This window comes from Sminthopsis crassicaudata, chromosome 2, assembly GCF_048593235.1.
Source record: "Sminthopsis crassicaudata isolate SCR6 chromosome 2, ASM4859323v1, whole genome shotgun sequence".
In the NCBI taxonomy this organism is placed as follows: domain Eukaryota; kingdom Metazoa; phylum Chordata; class Mammalia; order Dasyuromorphia; family Dasyuridae; genus Sminthopsis; species Sminthopsis crassicaudata.
In genome coordinates, this window is record NC_133618.1 from 133649583 (window position 1) to 133674198 (window position 24616).

The 24616-nt window shown below is 32.7% G+C and overlaps 1 protein-coding gene across 1 annotated transcript in view; it reads left to right on the forward strand.

Moving 5' to 3' along the window:
- The window catches only part of PLEKHA2 (pleckstrin homology domain containing A2), a 120513-nt gene that overhangs the window by 54117 nt on the left and 41780 nt on the right, over nt 1-24616 (forward strand). The gene's annotated exons all lie outside the window — the stretch shown is intronic.

Consider the following 24616-nt stretch of genomic DNA (forward strand, 5'->3'; position numbering starts at 1 on the left):
CATATCTCTTCAACTGGCGAGGACATCATGTATTTGCTGGCTCAGTGGTTTCTGGGCTATTTTGGTCATTGTATCAAAATCATAACTAGGAATTTTTATGCCCAGGGCAAATATCACAAATAGTGCCTGTGGAAAGTGGCACAAAGCATATCCTCAGCTGATGTAGTTAGGACCATGTGTGCCTATTCCTGAGGAGGTGGGTATTCAGATGGGAGAGCTCACCAAGCTGCTACTATCAGATAGTTTCTCATTTAATTAAACATTTTAGTTAGCTAAGAGCTAAGATAGATTTTTTTTCTACTGAAGGACATTATATGCTATCAGCTCCCTCTAAATTTTCCTGCCTCTAAATTTGATGCCCTTGGACAAAGTTATGAATTCCCTTTCTGACTTGTGGTTGTCACTGAATCTGCTTTTCATCATGGAGAATGATTTATAATTAAATATCTTTAGGAAATAATTTTTTTATGTCAGCCTCTGCAGTCTATAATCATTTATAAATTGCCTACTATGTGCCAGTTTTGTGCTAGTGTGTGTGTGTGTGTGTGTGTGTGTGTGTCTAAGAGATATACTTGGTGGGTTTATCACCTCCCCCCCTGTCTTGTTGAACAAAGCATATTATATATGTGTGTAAGACTTCTCTATGATTTATACAAACTTTTGGCCCAACATGTTTCTTACTTGCAAGCCATGATTTCCAATATTTTTCACAATCTTCTAGTAGGAAACCTTTGCTTCGAAGTCTCTTATTTAATATATAGTCAAATGATTTGTGAAGAGTGGCCAGAAAGTCAATCTGACTGGATGATGAGACTGTTAAGAAAAGGTGTAATGTATAAGAATATTGGAATCCTACATTGGGATCAGATTGTGAGGGACCTTCAAGAGCAAGCAGAGCATTTTCTTTTTAATCACAAAAGAATAAGGGTTCATTGCAGTTAATTGAGTAAGGGAGTGACATGATCCGACTTACACTTTAGGAAAACTTCAGCAGCTGCATGGAGGAGGAGAAGGTGGAGGAAGGAAAGATTTGAGCAAGGAGATAATTTGGAGGTTATTGCAAAAATTTTTAAAAAGAAGTATGGAGATAGTATAAATAGAGAAAGGAGTGAATATAAAAGATGTTGTAAAAGGAGAAAAGACAAAATTTGGCAACTGATGAGGAGTTGAGAATGACTAAGGGTGTGAATCTAGAAGACTGATGATATTCTCTTTTATTTTTTAAATGAAGGGCACAAAGTTACTTATTGTTATAGAACTTTGTGTTGTTAAATAGCAGTGTATTGCATAGAGGAACACATTTTTTATTTACAAGATATTAACAAAAGTTCAAGTCCAAGGCTTTTTGGAGAACAATGCAAAGCACTTCTCAATATTTGTTCATGTCTTAGCTTAAAACAGTCGATGGTTGTATCTTCAAAAGAAATAGGGAAGTTTGGAAGGAGAATAAGTTTATTTGGGGAAATAATGTGACAAAACAATTTGACCAAAGATATGGTGACATGCTAGTGCAGTATTTGTATTTGTGGTTGAAAAGTAGTCCAATTTGGCTGAAACATATTGTAAAAAGAGTAGGGGGAGTATCTTAGAAAAACAGTGAGGTAACAATATTTGAAAATTCTTCTGTACCAACCTAAAGAGTTTAGTCTTTATTCACCAATTACTGAGAAAAAAAAACTAAGATCTTTTGAGCAGAAATAGTTTTGACAAGTTTTTTTTTTGTTGTTTTGTTTTGTTTTTTTGAAAACTTGGGAGAAGATTCAGATGGAGAAGTGGATTTCACTCCTGTGGATTTCATTTATTTGCTCTGTTCCTATTGTCTATGGATTGTAAGAGTTCTTCCTGAATGAAAGAGAGTTGTATCTGAGAAAAGTAGAGAAGTAAGCTAATTAGGTTACTGAGGAGCAAGAGAGTTTGAGATGCCCTGTTACTTCTGTTTGCACTAATTCCAATTAGAAAGTATTTTTCCAAGAGGGGGATTCAAACTAGCTAAGTTAGGTTGATGAAACCCCTGAGAATTTTATCTGCCTATGCTGTCTGTGGACCATAGGTAAATTGAAAGATAACTGAAAAGAAGACCTCCATCTTATTCTTGTAATAAACTTGTACTTTTGGTAGTACCTTACTAAAAATCTGCCTAATCTTTTTACTTGGGCTAATACAGAGGTTCTCAGCCTGAAATATATAAACTTAAAAAAAATTTTTTTGATGAGTTAATGTCAAGATAAATCATTTCCTTTTTAATGCTATATATTTTTATTGTATGTATTGAAAAACATTATTCCGAAGTGTCTATAAACTTCCCTAGATGTCAAAGGGGTCTATGACGCATACAAAAAAAAGATTAAGAATCTCTCTAATGATTCTAACAGTAGATAGGGTATTTCCTTTTCCTGAGGTTACACAGCAGCTCACATTCAAAATAGTCTCCTAATTCAGGGCTTCTTTCTTAAACTTTTTCTGCTAGCAATCCCTTTTTGCCTGAAAATTTTTCATTCAATCTCAGGTATATAGATATAGGTATACAAATCAAACATTTACTGATAATAAATTATAATTTCACTGCCTCCACATTCAATCTTGGGTTCACAACCCACAGTTTAAGAAACTTTCTCCTAATTATTCTCTTTGCTTTAAGTCTCCCCTCCTATGTCTTCTTCATACAGCTGCTAAAAGAGGTTTTTGTGAAGTCCAAGCTTAAACATTTCAACTCCTTACATATTAAACACCAATGGCTCTCTATTGCCTTTTAGGATAAAATAAAAACAGCTTGTTTATCTAGTTTCATCTCCCTGTTCCTTCTATATTGAATGCCATTCACCTTTGATATACTACTTATTCTTCAAATCCCAGTTAAATACTACTTCTTCCATGAAAATTTTCCCAATTCACCCCCTCCTACCTGCTCCTTTTCTCCACTCTGGAATTCCTTTCACCTTTATATGATATTAGAGCACTTTATATTTCCTAAGCACATACCATATTCTGTTATTTGTGTTTCTTAATCATATTTGTCTTTCTACATATTTTATATCCCCTTCTAGAATCACTTCAAATAAAGATAGCTATTGAAGTCATTTTTCAGTCATGTCCAATTCATGACCCCATTTGGAATTTTCTTGTCGGTTTGCTTTTTCCTTCTCCATTTAGTTGTCCCAAAGACTGTTACAGTAGAGTGGAAATAAAACATTGTCAGGAAATCTTGATTCAAAACCTAACCTTGTCACTTATAGACAAATCATTTAATCTCTAAGCCTCAGATTACTTATCCTTTGATGGGTATAATAACAACTGTACAACTTACAACTTAAGGTTGCTAAAATGAACCAATGAGACAATCTTGGACAAGTCCCTTATCAACTATGAAGTGCTAATAAATAACATCATTATTGTTAAGACATACTTCAAAACATTGAACCTTTGTGTTCAGCAAAAGATTTCACATTTTAGGAAGGATATTGATGAAAAAATCCAGTTTAGTTAAAAAGCTTTGTGTTTATGACATAGGAATATCTGGGGATATTTATCCTGGATCACAGAAGATTTGGGGTTAAAGGAAAGGACATTGAAGTATTTGAAGGGCTGTCATGAAGGAAGAATGGTTTTTGACTTCAGAAGGTAATTCTAGGAACAATGCATGAAAATTCTAAAAGAAATTTAGACTTGATTTAAGGATGAAATATTTTCCCCATTTTCTTTCTTTTTTTTTTTTTTAATTAATGTGAACTTGACAAACATCAACAGAGATGTATATTTCTCTATTCTTATATTCTGTATAAAGAAGAACAGAGATACATGACTGTTTTTTCTTGCAATTTCATTTGGACTGCTTGTTTTTGTTTTTGTTTTAGTATGTTTCATGTTTAACAAGATGGTTTTACCATTGCTCTTCTTGTCTGTTGGCTTCTGAACTTCTGCTCTTTCTAAAAAAATAAAATAAAAATGGTTCATTGACTTTCTTTTCTTGATTTTTTTTTTTTTTTTTTTTTTTTTTTTACAATTCCATCATTTCTTTTCTTATGTCTCCTCTTCCTTCCTTCAATAAATGATGTTCCCTTTAAACAAATAAGTATGGGCCAGCAAAACAGATTCACTCATTGGTCCTTTCAGAAAATATATGTCTCATTTTACACCTATCATCCATTACTCTTTGCCAAGAGATGAGTTAGATTTCTTCATAAGCATCAGTCTTTTTGTAATTGGTCATTGCATTGATCAGAATTCTTAAGTCTTTCAAAATTGTTTTCCTTTAAAATGCTATTTTATAAATTGTTCTCCTGCTTCCAATCAGTTCATACAAGTCTGCCTGTTTCTCTCTCCATTCATATTTTTAATTTTTCAGAATAATTTTTAAAATCATCTTAGTTATCTTTTTTCTTCCCTCCCAGAGCACTATCTCACATGACAAATTGTATTTCTTAGGAAAGAAATAAAATCAGCATGATCAATCACTACTCAAACACTGTGAAAACATATGCAATGTGTAACACCTCTGGTCTTCCAAAGGGGTGGATTGAGAGTGTCCACTCATATCTCTTCATTTGAGTCCTATTTAATCTTTATAATTTTGTTATATTTACTTTTGATTTTTTTAATATATCATTATTCTTTCCCTTTACATTATTTTATTTACTTTGCATAGTTTTTTTTTGGCACTGCTTATTTTACTCTGCATTAATTCACATAGATTTTTCTATGCTTCTCTGTATTCTTCACACATATCATTTCTTTCTTTCGTTCTTTCTTTTTAAATAGTTTTTATTTACCAGATATATGCATGGGTAATTTTACAACATTGACAATTGCCAAACCTTTTGTTCTAATTTTTTCCCTCCCCCCCAGACGGCAGGTTGACCAATACAAGTTAAATATGTTAAAGTATAATTAAATACAATATATGTATACATGTCCAAACAGTTGTTTTGCTGTACAAAAAGAATCGGACTTTGAAATAGACACACATCATTTTTAAACAGTACTTGTAAACAGCATTACATTCCATGTATACACAATTTGACCATTTCCCAGATGATGGGTATCTATTTTATTTCCAATTCTTAGCCATCACAAAAAGTGCTGCTTTAACTGTTTTAAAGTATATGGGAATTTCCTTCTTATTGATGGTTTTCTTGGGGCATAAATCCTGTAATGGAATCCGTGATTCAAATAATATAGACATTTTATTTACTTCATTTACATAATTCCAAATTACTTTCTAAAATCATGGTGCCATTTCACAGCTTTATTAACAAGGTATTAGTGAGTCTATCATTCCAAAATATCTCCAATATTGACTATTGTAATTTTTAAAAATTATTTTTGCTAATCGTCAGGGTTTGAGGTAAAGTCTTAGCTTTTATTTTTATTTATAGTTCTCTTATTAGCAGTTTGACACATTCTTTCATGTGGTTGCAAATTCTTTGAAATTCTTTTGAGAACTATATGTTCACATTCTTGGACTACTTATCTATTGGGGAATGACTATAAACTATGTATGTAATATCAAGCTTTTATCAGAGAAATTTGATAGAAAAGACTTTTTCCCCATTTGAGTTTTTCCCTTGTCTTAGGTGCATTAATTTTGTCTGTGCAAAAGCTTTCAGTTTCATGTAATCCAAGTTATATTTTATCTTTTGAAACTGCCTTTTTCTCTTGGTTGGTTAAAATTACATTATCTACCCATAACTATGAAATGTATTATTTTTTTCTTCTAATTTATTTTTAATGTTAAGATTGTATATCAATTTAGAATGTATTATGAAATGCAGTATAAGATATTGGTCCAGGGCTGATTTTCACTATGCTGTTTTCTAGTATTCCTAGCAATTTTTTGTCAAAGAAGGATTTTTTTCCCCTCAGGGAATTTATATTTTCCATTTTATCAAACACTAGGTAATTGTATTTAATTGTTTATGATTCTTCTTTGTCTATTCTGTTCCATGGATTTCTATATTTTTAACCAATACCAGATAGTTTTAATCAATATTATATTATCTAGAAGTGCTAATTCCCTTTTATTCTTACTTCTTTTCATCAATTCCCTTAATAATTTAGATCTTTTGTTCTTCCAAATGAATTTTGTTATAAATTAATCAAGTTCTATAAAGTATCTCCTTGGCAATTTGATAGGTATAGTATTACAGCTGTAAACTATTTGTGATGATTTTATAATTTTTATTGTATTGGCACAGCTTAGCCATGAGCTCTGAATATTCTTCCAACTATTAAAGTTATTTTTTAAAGGAACACTTTCTCATTGTATTTATAGAAGTTTTTTGTGTGCTTTGGAAGGTTGATTCCCAGTTATTCTATACATTTTGTAGTTGTGTGGAATGGGATTTCTCTTATTATTATTGTTTCTTGTGTTTTATTGTCATATTAAAATACTGATAATTTTTGAGTATTTATTTTGAAATCTGCAATGCTGAAGCTACTATCTCAGTTGGTGTCTTTGCTGATTCCCTAGGCTTTTCCTATGACCTTATCTTCACCTAACCCTATTCATTAGTTTTGAAATTTTTCATTTTTATACCTTTTTTTTTTAAAGGATTTCTCTTACTCTTTGTTATCTATTCTCTTTACTCTAAATTCTCATCTCTGATTCTTTCTCTTTTCTTCTATTCTTCATATTCTCAAAACTATCAAACCATCCCTCTAAGCTTTCCTCTCTAGACAGTTTCTGCCCCTGGCTCATAGAGTTTACTTCCAGATTCCCTTTTTTCTATTATGCCTTGCTTCTAGAATAATGCCATAAACTTATGTTTATGCCTTTGTCTTATTACTATTACTAGGATTTTCACAGATGCAGATGACATTTTCTATCCCAAATCTATTGGAATTATTTTGAATCACTACATTGCTGAGATGAGCTAAGTCTATCATAGTTAGATCTCTTTTTAAAAAAATCAAGATTAAGGGCTTATTAAATTTAGAAAGAACTTTTAGTTTTATTTTTTCTTTGATTTTTTTTTTTTTTGCTTCCAATTTATTCTCTCTCTCTTTTTGAAACATCTCTTTTGTGCTTATTTTAGGTTTGTGATTTTGTTGTCTTTCTAATTTTTAAATGCACATTCAGTTCATTAATCCCTTTTTTGTTTTACTATTTTGCTAATGCATGTTTTTAAGAATGTTGTTTCATTATTATCATTTTTATTTTTTTATTTTTCTGATTTATTCTTTGATCCTCATTATTTATGATTTCATTGTAGTCTCCATTTGGGCCTATTTGGGTCTACCTTTGTTCATGGTCCCTAATTTAGTTACTGTTTTTTTTTTTTTTTTAATTGCTTTATGGTCTATAAAGGATATATCAACTATTTCTGCCCTTTTTATATTTATTTATAATATTTTGGTACATACTCAGTTATTGAAAAAGTTTCACATGGTGCTGAGGAATGCCTTTTTAAAATTTTCTTTATAAATTAGAGTATATGAGTTTATTACTGATGGCTTGCCTTCTATGGTTTCTTTCAGCATAATATAGTTTTCTTGTTTATTTCTTTTTAATTTTTGAATATTTGTTTTTGTCAGATAGCATGATTGTTGCTCCTGCTTTTTTGGAGTCATTTTATGAAAGTTAATTTCTCCCCATCCCATAAGTTTTGTTTTCCATCTCTTTATTTTAAAATATTTATTATAAACAACAGATTGTAGGATTTTATTTTAAAATATTTATTATAAACAACAGATTGTAGGATTTTATTTTATTATCCAGTTTGTCACTTTTTCATTTTATTAGATTGTTTAATCCATTGACATTTAAAGTTATGAAATTTAGATTTATATTTTCCTTCACCTATTTCTAATGTTGATTCTTTTCAATGTTATGATTTCCCTTCCTCCTCTTCTCCTATACTACCTTCCTTCAGTTACTTTACTTTAATCTTTTTTTTTTTTTTTTTTTTTTTAAAGGTGGCTCTCTTCCTCTTGGCTTTCTTTTCTTCACTTCCAACCCCTTATTCTTGTTGTTAACCTTTTTTTCTTTAAGGATTTATTTATTAGTTCTTCTTTTTCTCCTGATTTTATCTGGTTATATAATTCTTTCCCTATCTCGGTTAGACAAATAAATTCCTCCTTCCTTTTTACCTTATCTTCACCTAACCCTATTCATTAGTTTTGAAATTTTTCATTTTTATACCTTTTTTTTTTAAAGGATTTCTCTTACTCTTTGTTATCTATTCTCTTTACTCTAAATTCTCATCTCTGATTCTTTCTCTTTTCTTCTATTCTTCATATTCTCAAAACTATCAAACCATCCCTCTAAGCTTTCCTCTCTAGACAGTTTCTGCCCCTGGCTCATAGAGTTTACTTCCAGATTCCCTTTTTTCTATTATGCCTTGCTTCTAGAATAATGCCATTTATTATAAATATTTGAAAAGACACTGTTCCATTTTAGATCCATATCCCTGATTATAAATTATAATAATTAATAATTTATATTTTCCTCTAATTACCTTTTTATTTTTTTTGAGGCCATTTGCCTCAAAATCTCCAAATCCATGCTCTCCTACTTCCCTAGGAGCCAGTTGCTTCTAGGAATTCCAGGCTCCTTCCCACAAAGTGGAATAAGTCAACTTTTCTAACACCACATCCCCTAGCTCACACCTAGTAGAAATCTCCATCTCCTTTTACATACCATCTCATTGAAACAGTAAAATTTATCAGAAAAATAATTTCCCACCACTAAAGCAATGTCTCCTTCCTTTTTTTTCTACTCTTCAAAACTTCTAATCTCCACTTCATGAACTTCCCTATAAACTTTTCTCAGAGGTCACTTTCCTTTCATTGCTAGCCCTTGATGTGATCCCAGCATATCACCCATTCTTCTTGATCCCTTTGGTGCTCTCTCCCCTTTTTAGTACCTTCTCATTGTAACTTAGGCTCACAAAACAACATTGATTCACTTGTAGGCAGGATGGTACTAGGCTAGGTACTGTCCATAATGCCTCCTATCTGCTTCACTGTTACTAACTTTCATTTGATCTTCATTCCTATTTTCTTGTGTACATTTAGAAAGAAGATTCTTACTGGTTTCTCTGTTGTAACTCAGTTGCTATTACCATTCTTGATTGCTGCATTTCTTCACTCCTTCATTTTTGTTACCTGAGGTATTTAAAGATCAAATCATTTCTTCTGATTTTCTTTCTAAAAATGTTTCAAATGCCATTTAGTTTTGAGTGTCCACTTTTTTTCATTTTTGACTAAGCTAATATTTTTAGTATTGGTTACATGGGTTTATGGGTTGCATCCTGAGCTTCATTGCTTTTTGGAACATATTCTTCCTCCCACATTTTTCTGGTGGACACCAAATTGTCTATTCAAATTTTGTTTCCTCTGTATTTAAATGTCTTTCTTCTTATTGCTTCCAGAACTTATTATTTCTGAATTGAATGTTAAATTTAATAATTATATGTCTCAGAGTTTGCAACTTTGGGATGTTGTTGTTTTTTTCCCCAAAAGGTGATCTATGAATTTCTTTCAATTGAAATTTCATTTTCTTTGTTTACAAGTTGTGGATAGTTCTCTTGTATTATTTCCTATTCTATAGTGTTAATGTTTTTTTATCTTGTGATGTTCTTTTGGTTGCCTCTATGTATCCTTTCTTTGAGATTAGTATGTTTTGCTTTTTATAGTAAGCATATTTTGCATCTCTTTCAGTAAATTCTTCAAATCTATATATTTGTATTTCCAATCTATTCTCTCTTTTTTTTCATTAAGATTTGACATTGCAGATTCCAGCTTTTCTCTTCCAACCATTATTTTTGCTATGCAGGCCATAAATTCTGCTTTCATAATTTTCATTTCTTTTTTTAAACTACTTAGGAACAATGTATTTTAGTTTCGTGTTCTCAAATTTCATTAGATCCTCTGTCTCCAACGTTGGACTGTTTTCCTTTGTTTTGCAGTATTTATTCATAGATTCCTGAACTTGTTTATTAGATCTAGAAGCCACATTTCCTTCTGTTGTTAACATTTTCCCTGTTGATTTATCCTAATGTACAAGATCTTCAAATTTCTCCTTCATGAAATCTTTGATACTTGCAATCTTTCCCCCTCTGATTCTCTCCTTTCACTTTCTGACTCTGTACGCTTTATTGATGATTTCTTTGGGAGTAGATCTCAACTAATCTTAGTCTCCTCTCACACTGGGCAATTTGTGGTTCAGTAGCATTGAGTCTTTGTCACAAATGATTTTGGATGGTCAGAACTGGCCCCAGATGAATTATTATTATTATTTTTTTTTTTTTGGTAAGGCTTAGTGGAGTGCTACTCAACCACCCAAACAGGATGTGCTTTCCTGGTACCCTATTCCTCCTCCTGTTCTTTAGTTCTCTGGCTGGCTATCAATAGTTCAAAGACTTACAGTGCTAATACTAAGGAATTGGAGCTCCCTGTGAGCTTTTGTTTTTGAAGGATTGAAGTCATAATGACTGTTGGTCTATGGCTTAGGCAAACTTAGAATAGGATCTTCAGTATACTGGAAAGAGAATTCATACAGAGGGTTTTGTTGTAAACCTGTGTCAGGTCCTTAGAGTCTGGAGTGTAGCTTCAATGATTGTATTTTATGTGATAGGGAAGGAGTGCTGAATGAGCTCAAGGTGAATTCATTTAAAAAAAATTTCTCTTGGATTCTGGTTGTCTTACACCATGAAGACAGGAGAAACTGTTTTATCTTTGGAATAATTTTTGTTTTAGAGAGGTTTGAGAGGTTATGGGATCAGAAAAAATATCTGGTTCTTTTTCTTACTGATTATATAACTCCAATTAATTTCTTTCAGTGCCATAACATGCCATTACTTTTTTTTCTTCAATAACATTTTATTTTTCCAATTATATATAAAGATTGTTTTCAAAATTCATTTTTGTAAGATTTTTGAGTTCCAAATATTTTCCCCCTTGATCCCTTTCCTCTGCCTTCTCATGGCAGCAAGCAATCTGATATAGATCATACTCGTACAATCATTTTACATGTATTTTTATGTGTCATTCTGTGAAAGAAAAATCAGAACAAAAGGGGAAAAAAAGCTATGAGAAAGAAAAAAGCAAACAAAAAAAAAAGAAAGGTAAATTTAGTGTGCTTCAATTCTCATTTAGTCTGTTTAGTCTTTTCTATCCCAAATTTATTGGAATTGCCTTGGATCGCTGTATTGTTGAACAGAGTAGTCTATTAAAATTGATCATCAACACAATGTATAATGTTCTTCTGGTTCTGCTCACTTCATTCAGCATCAGTTCATGTAAGTCTTTGCAGCATTTCAGTACTTTGATATGCCATAATTTTTTCAATGATCCCCTTTAATTTTTAGTTTTTTGCTACAACAAAAAGTGTTTCTCTAAATATTTTTGTACATGTTGGCTTTTCCCCCTCTATCTTTGGTATATCTTGGTGGTATATGCCTAGGAGTAGTAAAACTGAATCAAAGGGCATGCCCTATTGAGTTACTTTTTTTGGTACTGGAAAAGAAAAGGCAGACAAATTGAACCACCGTGTCATGAGCATCCTTGTCCTCCCAGTCCCTCTCACATTATCATTTTCCTGTTTTGCTATCTTTGTTAATCCGGTGGGTAGATTTTTAATTTTAAATTTCTGTTTTAAAGTATTTTTCTATCTTTTGACCATATCTATTGGGGAATAGCTTTTGTTCATTATTTATTTATGTGTGCATATGTACATATAAGTGGAACAAATATTTGTATGGATTTCCAATCTTTCTTTGATATTAGGCCTTTCTAATTTGCTACAAAGATTTTTTAATACTATTTACTATATACCTTCTGGTTTTAACTTTTTGTCTGTGTAAAATTTTTAATTTTATCTAATTTAAATTGTCCATTATATCTTTAATTATTTTCTTTGAGATTCTTGACTTTTTTCTCCTTTAGATAGTCATTTTTATTTGTTTAATAATGACATTTGGACCTTTGTTATGACATTAAATCAGTAAATTAGTTTAGATATTATATATTTTTATTATGTTATAATCTAAGCAAGAAAAATTAATATATCCAATGATTTATGGCTTTCCTTATTTTTATAATAATTATATGGAAAGAACACTGGATTGGAATCAAAAGACCTGAATTGCAGTATTCTTTCCATTACATCAAGTTGAGAAAAATAAGGTCTGCTTACCTTTTTAAAATATAATGGAACTTATTTTAGTAATACAGCCATTTTGTCCTAGAGATTTCCATAAATAAAAAAAAAAAAAACAGCTTTGACTATTATTTCTAACAAAAAATTATTTTATACTGTGGCCTGCTTTTGTCATCATAGCTCACACTTTCTTGACAAGTTTTTTTTCTTTCTGGTTTTCTGATATAATTGGAGGAGAGAACTTCTTCTTTTTTTAAATTATAGCTTTTTATTGACAGAACATATGTATGGGTAGTTTTTACAGTATTGTCCCTTGCACTCACTTCTGTTCCAACTTTTCCCTTCCCTCCCTCTACCCCCTCCCCTAGATGGCAGGCAGTCTTATACATGTTAAATATGTTAAAGTATATCCTAGATACAATATATGTGTGCAGATCCATATAGTTTTCTTGTTGCACAAGAAAAATAGGATTCAAAAGATAAAAATAATCTGGGAAGAAAAACAAAGATGCAAGTAGTCCACATTCATTTCCCAGTGTTTCTTCTCTGGATATAGCTGATTCTGTCCATCATTGATCAATTGGAACTGAATTAGATCTTCTCTTTGTCGAAGATATCCACTTCTATCAGAATACATCCTCATACAGTATCATTGTTGAAGTGTATAATGATCTCCTGGTTCTGCTCATTTCACTCAGCATCAGTTCATGTAAGTCTCTCCAAGCCTCTCTATAATCATCCTGCTGGTCATTTCTTTTTTTTTTTTTTTTTTTTTTTTTATTATATATATATATATATTTTATAATATTATCCCTTGTATTCATTTTTCCAATTTACCCCCCCTCCCTCTATTCCCTCCCCCCGACGACAGGCAATACCATACATTTTACATGTGTTACAATATAGTCTAGGTACAATACATGTGTGCGAATATCACTTTCTTGTTGCACAATAAACATTAGAATCCGAAGGTACATGCAACCTGGGCAGACAGATATTAGTGCTAACAATTTTCATTCCCCTCCCAGTGTTTCTTCTCTGGGTGCAGCTACCTCTGTCCATCATTGATCAACTGGAAGTGAGTTGGATCTTCTTTATGTTGAAGATTTCCACTTCCATCAGAATACATCCTCATACAGCATTGTTGTTGAAGTGTACAGTGATCTTCTGGTTCTGCTCATTTCACTCAGCATCAGTTGATTTAAGTCTCTCCAGGCCTCTCTATATTCCTCCTGCTGGTCATTTCTTACCGAGCAATAATATTCCATAACCTTCATATACCACAATTTACCCAACCATTCTCCAACTGATGGACATCCATTCATCCTCCAGTTTCTAGCTACAACAAAAAGAGCTGCCACAAACATTTTGGCACATATATGTCTCTTTCCGCTCTTTAGTATTTCTTTGGGATATAATCCCAGTAGTAGCGCTGCTGGGTCAAAGGGTATGCACAGTTTGATAACTTTTTGGGCATAATTCCAGATTGCTCTCCAGAATGGCTGGATTCTTTCACAACTCCACTGCTGGTCATTTCTTACAGAGCAATAATATTCCATAATATTCATATACCACAGTTTACCCAACCATTCTCCAATTGATGGGCATCCATTCATTTTCCAGTTTTAGCCACTACAAAAAGGGCTGCCACAAACACTTTTGCACATCTGGGTCCTTTTCCCTTCTTTAGTATCTCTTTGGGATATAAGCTCAGTAGTAACACTGCTAGATCAAAGGGTATGCACAGTTTGATAACTTTTTGAGCATAATTCCAAATTGCTTGGAGGAGAGAACTTCATTGAGGCACTAATCTCTGCTTACCATAATTCTCCCTAGTTGGAATCAATTTCATTTTCAATGAGGAGAACATGTCCCACAGTTAGGGTGTTGGCATATCATTTTACCAGTGATGATTTTTCCAACTCCTTCCTCAAGGGTACAATAAATAATAAAAATGGTAAATCTTAAATTTTTTTAATTTAGAGGGGATTTTGTGTTTGAACAAGTTTCCCAGCAGTTATGTCTATATCATTTTCTAGTCCAGTTCTCACTTTTTTGGTGTATTTTATGTATCACATTGGCACTCTCATAAAACATATGGACCACTTCTTAAAATAATGTTTTTAAATGCATAAAATAAAATATATAGGATTACAAAGGAAGCTAATCATATTAAAATATAGTCATCAAAATATTTTATTTAAAAAGTTAATAAAATATTACAAATTAATTAATATATTAAAAAGTTAATAGACCATAAGTTAAGAATTCCTAATATTTTTCTCCTAATCCATAATATTAATTTCAACAATTTCACCTATGTTTTAATAAAAGTATGTAGTAATACAAAACTTTTGAACGTATGCAATTGTTGTAATATGGTTATGTTCAAGATATTCTGCAGACAAATTATTGGACTTTGGGTTAGTCATTGTTTAGAAAGATATGATAGAATGATTACAAACTGCTATCTCTTTTTTTCTCAGAACTCTGAGAAATAAAAGTCAGACCCATCTTGATCAATGGTGAAGACATCAGACATGATGAACTTAAAAGACAGCAAGATATGTATATATTTGTTCATGGTGACTGTGAAAATTTGTTTTTGCTAGTTACTTATAACTATTGGGGAGTTTTATTTTGTTTTTCTTTTCTTCTCTTTTTAAATTTGCTCAATGCTGAAGTATAGTGGGAAGGACAGATTTACCAAAAAAAATTAAATAGTGCAGATGTAGGTGATTGGAACAAATGATACATTGCATTAGATTGATGATAAAGTGCTTTTTGAAAGTAGGCTATTTACTTACTAATATTCTTGTTACAAACTATTTAAGGATTTGTGATACTTTGTTGGTTCTGTAAAAAAATTTTTCCTTGTTTTCTTACTCTGCTATCTTATACTGTTTGATATGTTTTTCCAAAGCATATTCCATGTAACATCTACTCAATATAATAAAAGCTTCCTTTTTATTCTTTCAGTATCTCAGAGGAGTATCATTGTGATCTAACTGTTCTTTCATCATTCTCAGCTGGCTTCCTTTTGTAATCATACATATCTTTGATAATCATCTATTTCTGTTTCTATTATTTATTTGTTTTACTCATGTCTGACATTTTGTGACCCCATTTGGGGTTTTCTTGGCAAAGACACTGGAGTGATTTACCATTTCCTTCTCTAGCTCACTTTACAGATCAGGAAACTGAAGCAAATAGGGTTAAGTGACTTGTCCAGGGTCACACAGATAATATATGAAGCCAGATTTGAACTCATGAAGTTGAGTCTTCCTGATTCCAAGCCCATTGTTCCTTCCACTATTGCCACTTATTTGCCCCTACATTTTTATACTCCCTTCTTATTCATAAATCATAATTAGACATATGCTATAACATACTGTGCATCTTGCCATTATTGTCACTTAGAAGTTTAAAAATTATTTTATAATTGGAATTGTTTTTGAAATCATGTTGTTCTATGATATAAATTATGTAATATCACCAGAATACAGATATAAAAGACGATTTTGTTGAATTGAGCAGTTTGGATCATTGAAAGTACTAGGGAATTTCTTCAAATAGAACCAAGCTTTATTTTTACCTCCTCTCACTTAAACACTCTGGGACTCAGTTTCCTCATTTATAAAATGAGCCACTTATCTTGATGACTTCTAAAGTTCCTTTTAGGCCTTTTAGTTCCCTGTAGGCTGAACATGGCCCTGTATAGGAATGTGGGGCAGAGGACATTGTGCTCTTAATTATCTCATTCTTCCCTCCCTCATCTGATTATTTATTGTCTTTTGCTTATCTGCATTTTGGCATATGGCTTCCTTCTGTGGTTTGGAATTCATGAATGAATGGCCAAGATGGCTTCTACTTCAGCTTCAGGCTTCCATCTATCTCTGGATTTTCTTTCTCCTCCTCCTTTTATCGGTTACTGGAACTCTCTCTCTTCATCTCCACTTCCTGGCTTTTCTAGCTTTCTTCAAGTCCTAGATAAAATCCTACATTCTAGGAAAAGCCTTTTTCTGATCTCCTCAATGCTATTGCCTTCCATCTAGTGATTTTCTCCACTTTATCCTATGTATACCTTGTTTGTACATAATTGTTTTTAGATAGTGTCCTTCTTTAGACTGTGAGCTCCTTGTGGAGGACTCTCTTTTGCCTTTTAAAAAACTTTTTTATGCCTAGGACTTAGCATAGTGCCTGGCATGTATTTGTTAAATAAAAAGGGGGCTAGGATATACTATAAAATATTTAATATGTATGGGAATGCCTGCCATCTAGGGGAGGGGGTGGAGGGAAGGAGGGGAAAAACTTGGAACAGAATTGAGTACAACAGATAATGTTGTTAAAAAAAAAAAAATTACCTATGAATATGTACTGTCAAAGAAAATGTTATAATTATAAAAATTAATTTAAAAAAATAAAAAATAAAATAAATAAATAAATAATGAGGGGGCTGTGAACTGACTGACACTTGGACACTGTTGGGGATATGAAAAAGAGAGAAGGAAGAACCTTTGTAGACTCTTAAGATTGGCCTCTTGAGAAGGACTACTTGTACCAATGATATCTTGGATGTTAGGAGTCTTGCGGTAAAAATAATAATAGTCATCTCTCATTTATCCAGGGACTTCTTGTACAGTTGGTGGATTGGATGTATCCTTGGACTTTCCCTCTTTCCTTTTCTGTTCCCTTCCATGTAAATGAAGTGGTTGAATTAGATAATCCCCTAAGAGAACTTCCAGCTGTGGTATTGTATAAATAGAGTATCCTGTTCTAGTTTTTCCATTTGTTTAGTGAATCCTTACACCAGAGAATGAATAGAAATATAAAGGTGGTAAAAAGTTAAACTGCTGGATGTCATTAAATCTGAATTCATGGTTATTTCCTTAGTTTGAGCTAAGCCCAACTGAAATGACTTCTAAGATTGCTTCTAATGCTAAGGTTTTCTGATTTTGTGGCTTGGGAGATTTCTGCTTGGTCAGCAGGGGTATAAAGGCTGTGTGGGAGGGATATATTTTAAAAGTTTCCCTAAAGGATAAGAGAGCTATATCTTCATGGACAGGATGGATGGCCCTACCTTCTCCCTATTTGTCACTCTGATTGGTGAGTCTCTTCTTGTAACCTATTTGAGGAAGCACACATGTCAACCATGCTGGTTTTAAACCCTGCTCAACCCATCACCTTCTGAACTACTTCTTTACTTTATTACTTCTTCAACTCCCTTTTATGCCTTGTCTTCCCCTATTAAAATGTTACCTCCTTCAGATCAGGGACTGTCTATCTTTGTTGCTGGCATTATATTCCCAAAATTAAGCATAGTGACTGGAACATAGTAAGCACTTAATTAATGTTCTTTGCATTTGTCTCTGTCTCCCTGTCTGTCCATCTATCTTTAAATCTACCTATCTATATGTCTTTCTTTCATGAAATATTATAGAACTAATCCCATGACAAACTCAGCTACCATCTCTCTCCTCTGTCCCCACTCACTTACAGTTTGAGACTTGGCAATTTGAATACATCTTGTGTAGGAAAGGGAAACTTAGGAAGAAGTAACATTAGTCCATATCACTGGTTAATTGATAAACCCACTAGAATTGTAAGAGCTTGATAGAATGATTCCTAAGAAGCAGCTTGGGCAAATGTAGATATTTTGTCTCCTATCACACTTATCAAGTGAGAAATAACTGCTGTGATGTACACTATTGGGTAGGCACTGTGAAAAGAATAGACTCCAAAGAGATCAAAGAGAAATGCACAAAAAATAATTATAGTAGTCCTTTTTGTGGTAGAAAATGATTGAGGACAAAATGGGTCTTCAACGTGGCTGAACAATTTATGGTATGTGAAATACCACTTTCCATAGGAAAAGCTTTCCAGTCCCCTCAGAAGTAATCTTACCGAATCAAAGAATATTTATAGTTTAGTGACTCCTTGGGTATAATTCCAGTCTCTCTCCCCCATCTCCCTGAGAACATCTAGATCTTTTCATGGTTCTACCATCCCAGTACTAACATGTTTGACTTCCCACTGCCCCTCCTACAAAGCTCTTTTCTTCTTTTGTTATTTTGACAAAGCCAATGGGTGTAAAAACTGTTGAGCTGTTATAATTTGCATTTCTTTTGTTATTAATAATTTGGAGCCTTTTTTTCTTCCATTTTTCTAATTGCTAGGAAATTTTTAATTTGAGTTGAAAAAAGGTTCTCAGACATTATCACCCATTGTTCCTAGTTTTATTCTCAAGGACCAAATAGAATAAATCAAATTCTTCTTCTAACTAGGTGGCATAGTAAATATAGTGCCAGACCTAGAGTCGGGAAGACCTGAGTTCGAATTTGACCTTAGACACTTTTTTGGCTGTGTGAGCTATCTGACTCTGGAAAAGACACTTACTCCATTGTGTCTCAGTTTCCTCATTTGCAAAAATGAACTGGAAAAGGAGAATCTTTGTCAAAAAAAAAACAAACACTAAATTGGGTCACAAAGAGTCACATACGACTGAAAACAATTAACCAATAACAATTAAATTCTTTCAAGTGACAGGCTAAATTCTTAGAGAAAGTTATCTAAAAAAAAAAAAAAAGAGAGGTTTTTTTTTTTTAATGTCTTTTCCTTCTCCTTCTAAAGAGCTATCTCATATAATAAATAAGGAAGGAAAAAATAAGCATTATGAAAATATGCTAGGCACTGTGCTAAGCACTTTTGCTACTGTTATTTTATTAATCTTTACAAAAATCCTGGTACTGTTATCTCCATTTTACAGTTGAGAAAACTGAGGTAAACAGAGATTATGTGACTTGCCCAGGATTGGCACAACTAGCATCTGAGGCTGCTTTTAAATTTAGGTCTTCTTGTTCTAGCATTCTAACCACTATATCCTCAAATGCCTAAGGGTTTTTTTAAGACCAAAAAAAGTAAAGAAGAAAAAAAAAAAAATCAGCATAACTGATTAATACATTGAAAAAGTCTAGAAATATCTGTAACATACTATACTAACCGCCTCTTCAGAGAAATTGGTTAAGGGTATCTTTTCATATCTCTTCTTTGGAGCCATACTTGTTTGCAATTTTGCAACATTCACTTGATTGTTTTTGTGACTTTTTTCCATTTGCATTGATGTAGTCATTGTATATATATTTTCTTGGTTTTGCTTATTTTGTTCTGCATCAATTCATGCAAATCTTTTCGTGTTCCTTTGTGTTAATTATTTTATTATCTTCCTGTGACATATTGTTAAGCCATTCCCTACTCAATGGTCATCTACTTTGCTTCTAATTCTTTCCTATTATAAAAAGTGCTAACATAACTTTTTTAGTGTATATGAGGACTTTTTTTCTTAATGTCCTTCTTGAAGTATAACTTCAGTAGTAAAATCTCTGGATCAAAGGATATGGACGGTTTAATGACTTTATTTGCATAATTATTAGTTGCTTTCCAAAAGGTTAGTATTAATCTACAGATCCACCAATAATACAAGGATTGGAAGCATTTACAAAAGATAATATAGATACTATTATACAAAATTGAAAAGCTTCTGTACAAACAAAAATTAAGGTATCTTAATCATTAAATATAATTTTTTCTCCCGCCTCATCCTTCTTGATGACTCTATAATCATTGACTTTAGACAAGTCGCTTTCTTGATAACTTCTTTCTAAATTGTCTTGACAACTATTCTCTCCTGGTTCTTCTTCTACTTGTTTGACTGCTCCTTCTTGGTTTCTTTTGCTGGCTCTTATGAACAATAATTTCCCTGTTCAAACATTGCCCTGCTGAGTAAAGTTCAGTCTTGTTTGCTTTTAATTCAAAGCTTTATGGGTTAATCCCATTAACTATGGATGTTTCCCAAGATACTGTTTTGTGCTTTCTTTTTTTACTCCTTCTATACTATTTTACTTGATTATCTCACCGGATCCCAGAGAGTCAATTGTCATCTCAGTAGTGATGATTCTCAGATCTATTTGTCCAGCCCAAACCTCTCTTTTGAACTCCAGTCTCACATCTCCAGTTGTTTATTGGAGATCTCAAACTAGAAATTCCACAAACATCTAAAACTCAACATATCCAAACCTGAACTTATTATTCCCTATTCTTCCCTCTCAAGTCAAAATCTGCTCCCTGCAACTTGATTTTATTGTTTCTAGTTCTGCTCTTTGCAACCAAACAAAATGAGTCCATTTCTTTTCATATGGTAGCCTTTCAAAGGCTTGAAGTTGGCTATTATTTCCACACAAGTTTTCTCTTTCTCTACTTAAACTCCAGTTCCTTCAAATGAACCTATGTCTATCTCTGTCTATGGTACCGCCATTTACTCTGTTTCACATGTTTTTAATCTTATTGTGAAATTCCCCTTATTTCTTATCTTTCATAGCCTTTAGTATGTCCTGTCAATTTTGTCTCCATTAATCTCTCTCATACCCATCCCCTACATTCCAATCTCACTGCTCTTACCTTAGTATAGGACTTTATTGCCACTCTACCATCTTAGCAGATTTTCTTCTCTTTCTCATTCATTATGTTACTATCAGAATAATATTCCATGTGCATAGAGTCAGCCATGTCATTCTACTGTTCAAACATTTTAAATATTGAATCAAGTTCAGTTTCCTATATTTGACTTTCAAAACCTTACACAAACTCACTATACTTCTCCTTAATTTGCTGCCTCCCCTCTGTTAATTATTTCCTATTTATTCTGTATATAGCTTGCTTTATATATATTTGATTGCATGTTGTACCTCTCTGTATGATTTGTCCAAGGTCACACAGCTAGGAAGTATATGAGGCTGGAATTGAACCTATAAATATGTCTTCCTGAATGTGTATGATCAGTACTCTAGCTAATGTGCCACATTTCTGCCCAGAAGAAATAGGATCCAGGGTTTTCTTTATTATTTTGTTGCTTGTCTGTGCACAAACAAGTTTTTCTCCCTTTTCTCCTTAAACATTTACCAGCATACTTTTACCTCACCTGGTCCCTCTCTCTTTTTAAATTTATTTTACCAATGAATCCCATGGATTCAGGTGTTATCTTTATTCAGATGACTTGGAAGTTTAATTCTGCAGTCCTCATTGTTCTCCTGAGCTCCTTTCCTTGCTTCCTCCCTTCCTACCTATCTGGATATCTAATAAGAATCTCTAATTCAACATTTCCAAAAACAAGTAATTATCCCACTCCTCTCCTATCAGTCCTCCAACTTTATCCAATTTCCCTAATCTTATTAAGGAGTCTACCATCCTGCAGCCTTCAAGTTATCACCACTATAAAGATGTTAGGAAGACTTCTTCTCCTTTTTTTTCATTCACATAGTTTGGTCAAGGCCCCATCTTTTGCCTAGAATACTGTTATAATTTCCTAACTAGTCTTTCTGTATCCAGCCTGTCCTCTTTCAAATTCATTCACCAAATGTTGCCAAATTATTTTTCTTCCCCCACCACCCCCATTAACAAACATTTATCCTTTCTACTTCACATTTTCCATTCTCCAAGCCAAAAAAAAAAAAAAAAAAAAAGAAGAAGAAGAAGAAGAAGAAGGAAGGAGAGAGGGAGGGAATGGAGAAAGGGAGGGAAGAAGGAAGGAAAGGAGGGAGAAAGGGGAGAAGGAGGAAGGAAGGAAGGGGGAAGGGGAGAAGGAGGGAGGAAAGGAGGAAGGGAAGGAGGAAAGAAAGAGGAACAGATCAACAAACTTCCCCTCAACAAATATACATAATCAAGCAAAACATATCCCCACAGTGGCCATGCCCAAAAATACAATCTCACTCTGCATATTTAGTCTATCACATATTTGTCAGTAGGTGGACAGCATTCTAATTCAGCAGGCCTCTGGATTCATGGTTAATTATTGCTTTGTTAAACTTAATTCTTTCAAAACTATTCATTTTTACAATGTTGTATTAATTGTGCTCTTGGAACTATTTAATTCATTTTGCATCATTTCACAGTAAAGTTCCCCTTCTCTGAATATTCTTTCTCTTTCCTCATTTGTATAATTAATCAACAAATTTCCAAACATTTATTAAGCTCCTTCCATGTGCCAGGTACTGGGCTAAGCACTGGATGTAGATTTTTAGTTGTATTCCTGATCATATAAGATACATTATCTTTGCCTCTTTTTCCCTAAGGTCCCCCACCCCACATGTCCATTTTCTTTTTTCTTTAAAGATCAAAGCCTAACAAAATTTTTTCCCAGGCCTTTTATTTTCTTTGCCTTCTTCTTTAAATCTTGTTAACATTACAGTCCTCAAGGAATGCTTATATTTTCCCCACTAATTAGAATGCAAATATTTCATTATTAATTCACTATTAATAAATAACAACTAGCATTATATGGTGCTTTAAGGTTTATAAAGTGCTTTATAATCATTATTTCCTGTTATCCTCACAATAGCCTTAGGGAGTATGTGTTATTATCATTCCCATTTTATAGATGAGAAAATTGAGGCAAACAACAGTAAAGTGACTTATCCAGAGTCCTATAATACATGAAACGGGATTTAAACTAAGGTCTTCTTGATTCAAAAGTCTTTCTGACTCCTTGCTTGAATTTACCTTTCTAATATTTGTGTTTTGAAGTTTCTACTCAACTCTAGTCTTTTCATTAGGAATGTTTGGAAATTCTCTTTCACAGTCAGTTTTTTCTTCTAGGATTTATACTCAGTTTTGCTGAATGAGATAGTCTTGATTTTAAGCCTATATACCTATTTTTTTTTTTCCATTTAGAATATTTAACTTCATGCTCTCCTTTGCTTTATAGTGGTAGCTGCTAAATCTCATAATTTTCTGTGGTTCCACAGTTGCATTCTTTCTATGTGCAATATTTTTTCTTTGAACTAGAAGCTGTGGATTTTAACTGTGACATTTCCAGTAGTTTTCATTTGAGAGTTTGTTTTGGGAGGTGACTCTTGTATTCTTTCTATTTTTACTTGCCATCTGGGTTCTAATATATCCAGGTAGTTTTCTTTCATGATTTCCTAAAATATGATGTCTGTCTAAACTTTTTCTCTCTTTTCAGTTATTTTGGTCAACTGACACTCTACCTTTTCTTCTATTTCCTGCCTCCCAACATTTGACTTGAATATTACTTGTTTTCTCATAGTCAATAAATTCTCTTTATTCTAATTTTCAGAATTTATTACATGGGTAAGGGTTGGAATCTTTTGTGCTAAGCTGCTAATTTTGTTTCCAAATCTCTCTTCCATAGCTCTTTTTAAAAAATATTTCACTTACAATATCATTTTTAAAGTAATTATTTAAATTTCTGCCTCCTTTGTTTTAAGAATTCTAATGAGTTTGCGAAAAATTGTGACTTTCTTTAAGGCTTAACCTGTAGGTATAAATAATAGAGAAGAGCATGATCTGAAATTATGTAGTGATGTGCCTATTTAGGATTTTCCTACATGGGTAAAATCATGGGTCCAAGTCTTTTCTCCATGCCTAAACTCTTCCCCTCCCAAAAAAATTAATTTTTACTTTACAAAAAAGTCTAATTTTGTTTTAAATAACCTGGTAAATAACCAGGATTAAATTTATAGATATTTAAATTATGTAACATATTTTCAGGAATAAAGCTATTATATAAAGATAGATATTCCTGTAGCCCCTTACAAGGTTCCAGATAGGTGTTCACTGAAGTAAATGCCAGTAGTTGACAGTGATTTCAGGTATGGAAAAATCTGCTCCTCAAATACTCTAAGGATTGATGAGTATGTGATAAAGTCAGGAGATTTGGATTCCAATTCTTTTTCTGCCTCTAATTACCTATGGGACATTAGGCAAATTATTTTTGGTCTCTGGGCTTCATTGCTTCATCTGAGTTGCTTCTAATGGAGAATCTTAAATCCACACCTTCAGTAAAAGTGGAGTTTAGGCTTGTAGTTACTTTGCCCTCTGGCAAAAACAAAAACAAAATTAAAACAAGAAACACCATTTTCTTCTGGACTTTGAAGACTTAGCCGATTTTCCTGGTCTTTTTTGGTCAAGCTACAGTAAACATACAATGATTTTGTCTTACATGAACATATCAACAACAATTTACATAGAAAAAAAATTCTCTGTGCATGTATCATATCAGAAGTGCATATATTTTATTAGAGATGTATACAATTATAAATCTTTAGATATGAAAACCATGGTAGTGGTCTTCAAGTCCAGCCCTCTTCCTTTTATAGATAAGAAGAGATTAAAAGATTTGACCAAGGTTCCATCATTACTCAATAGTAAGTTTTGGGAGTATAACCCAGAGCTTTTTAGTCAGCTGCACAACATGCAAAAGACATCAACAGAACTTTCACCCTTGGTGCTGTAATAATGTTAATGACTTTCTTCCATATTTGCTCATACCCTGTGAATATTCTCAGTGCAAACAGGATCCAGGGACTTTATTATGAATTATGAAGTAAGATTTACTGAATGCTTTGCCCTCTAACCTAGGTTGTATAATAGTAAGTAAGTAAGTAATAAGATAGATAGTATAGTGGTTAGTGTTGGATTTTGAAGTTAGGAAGACTTAAGTTCAAA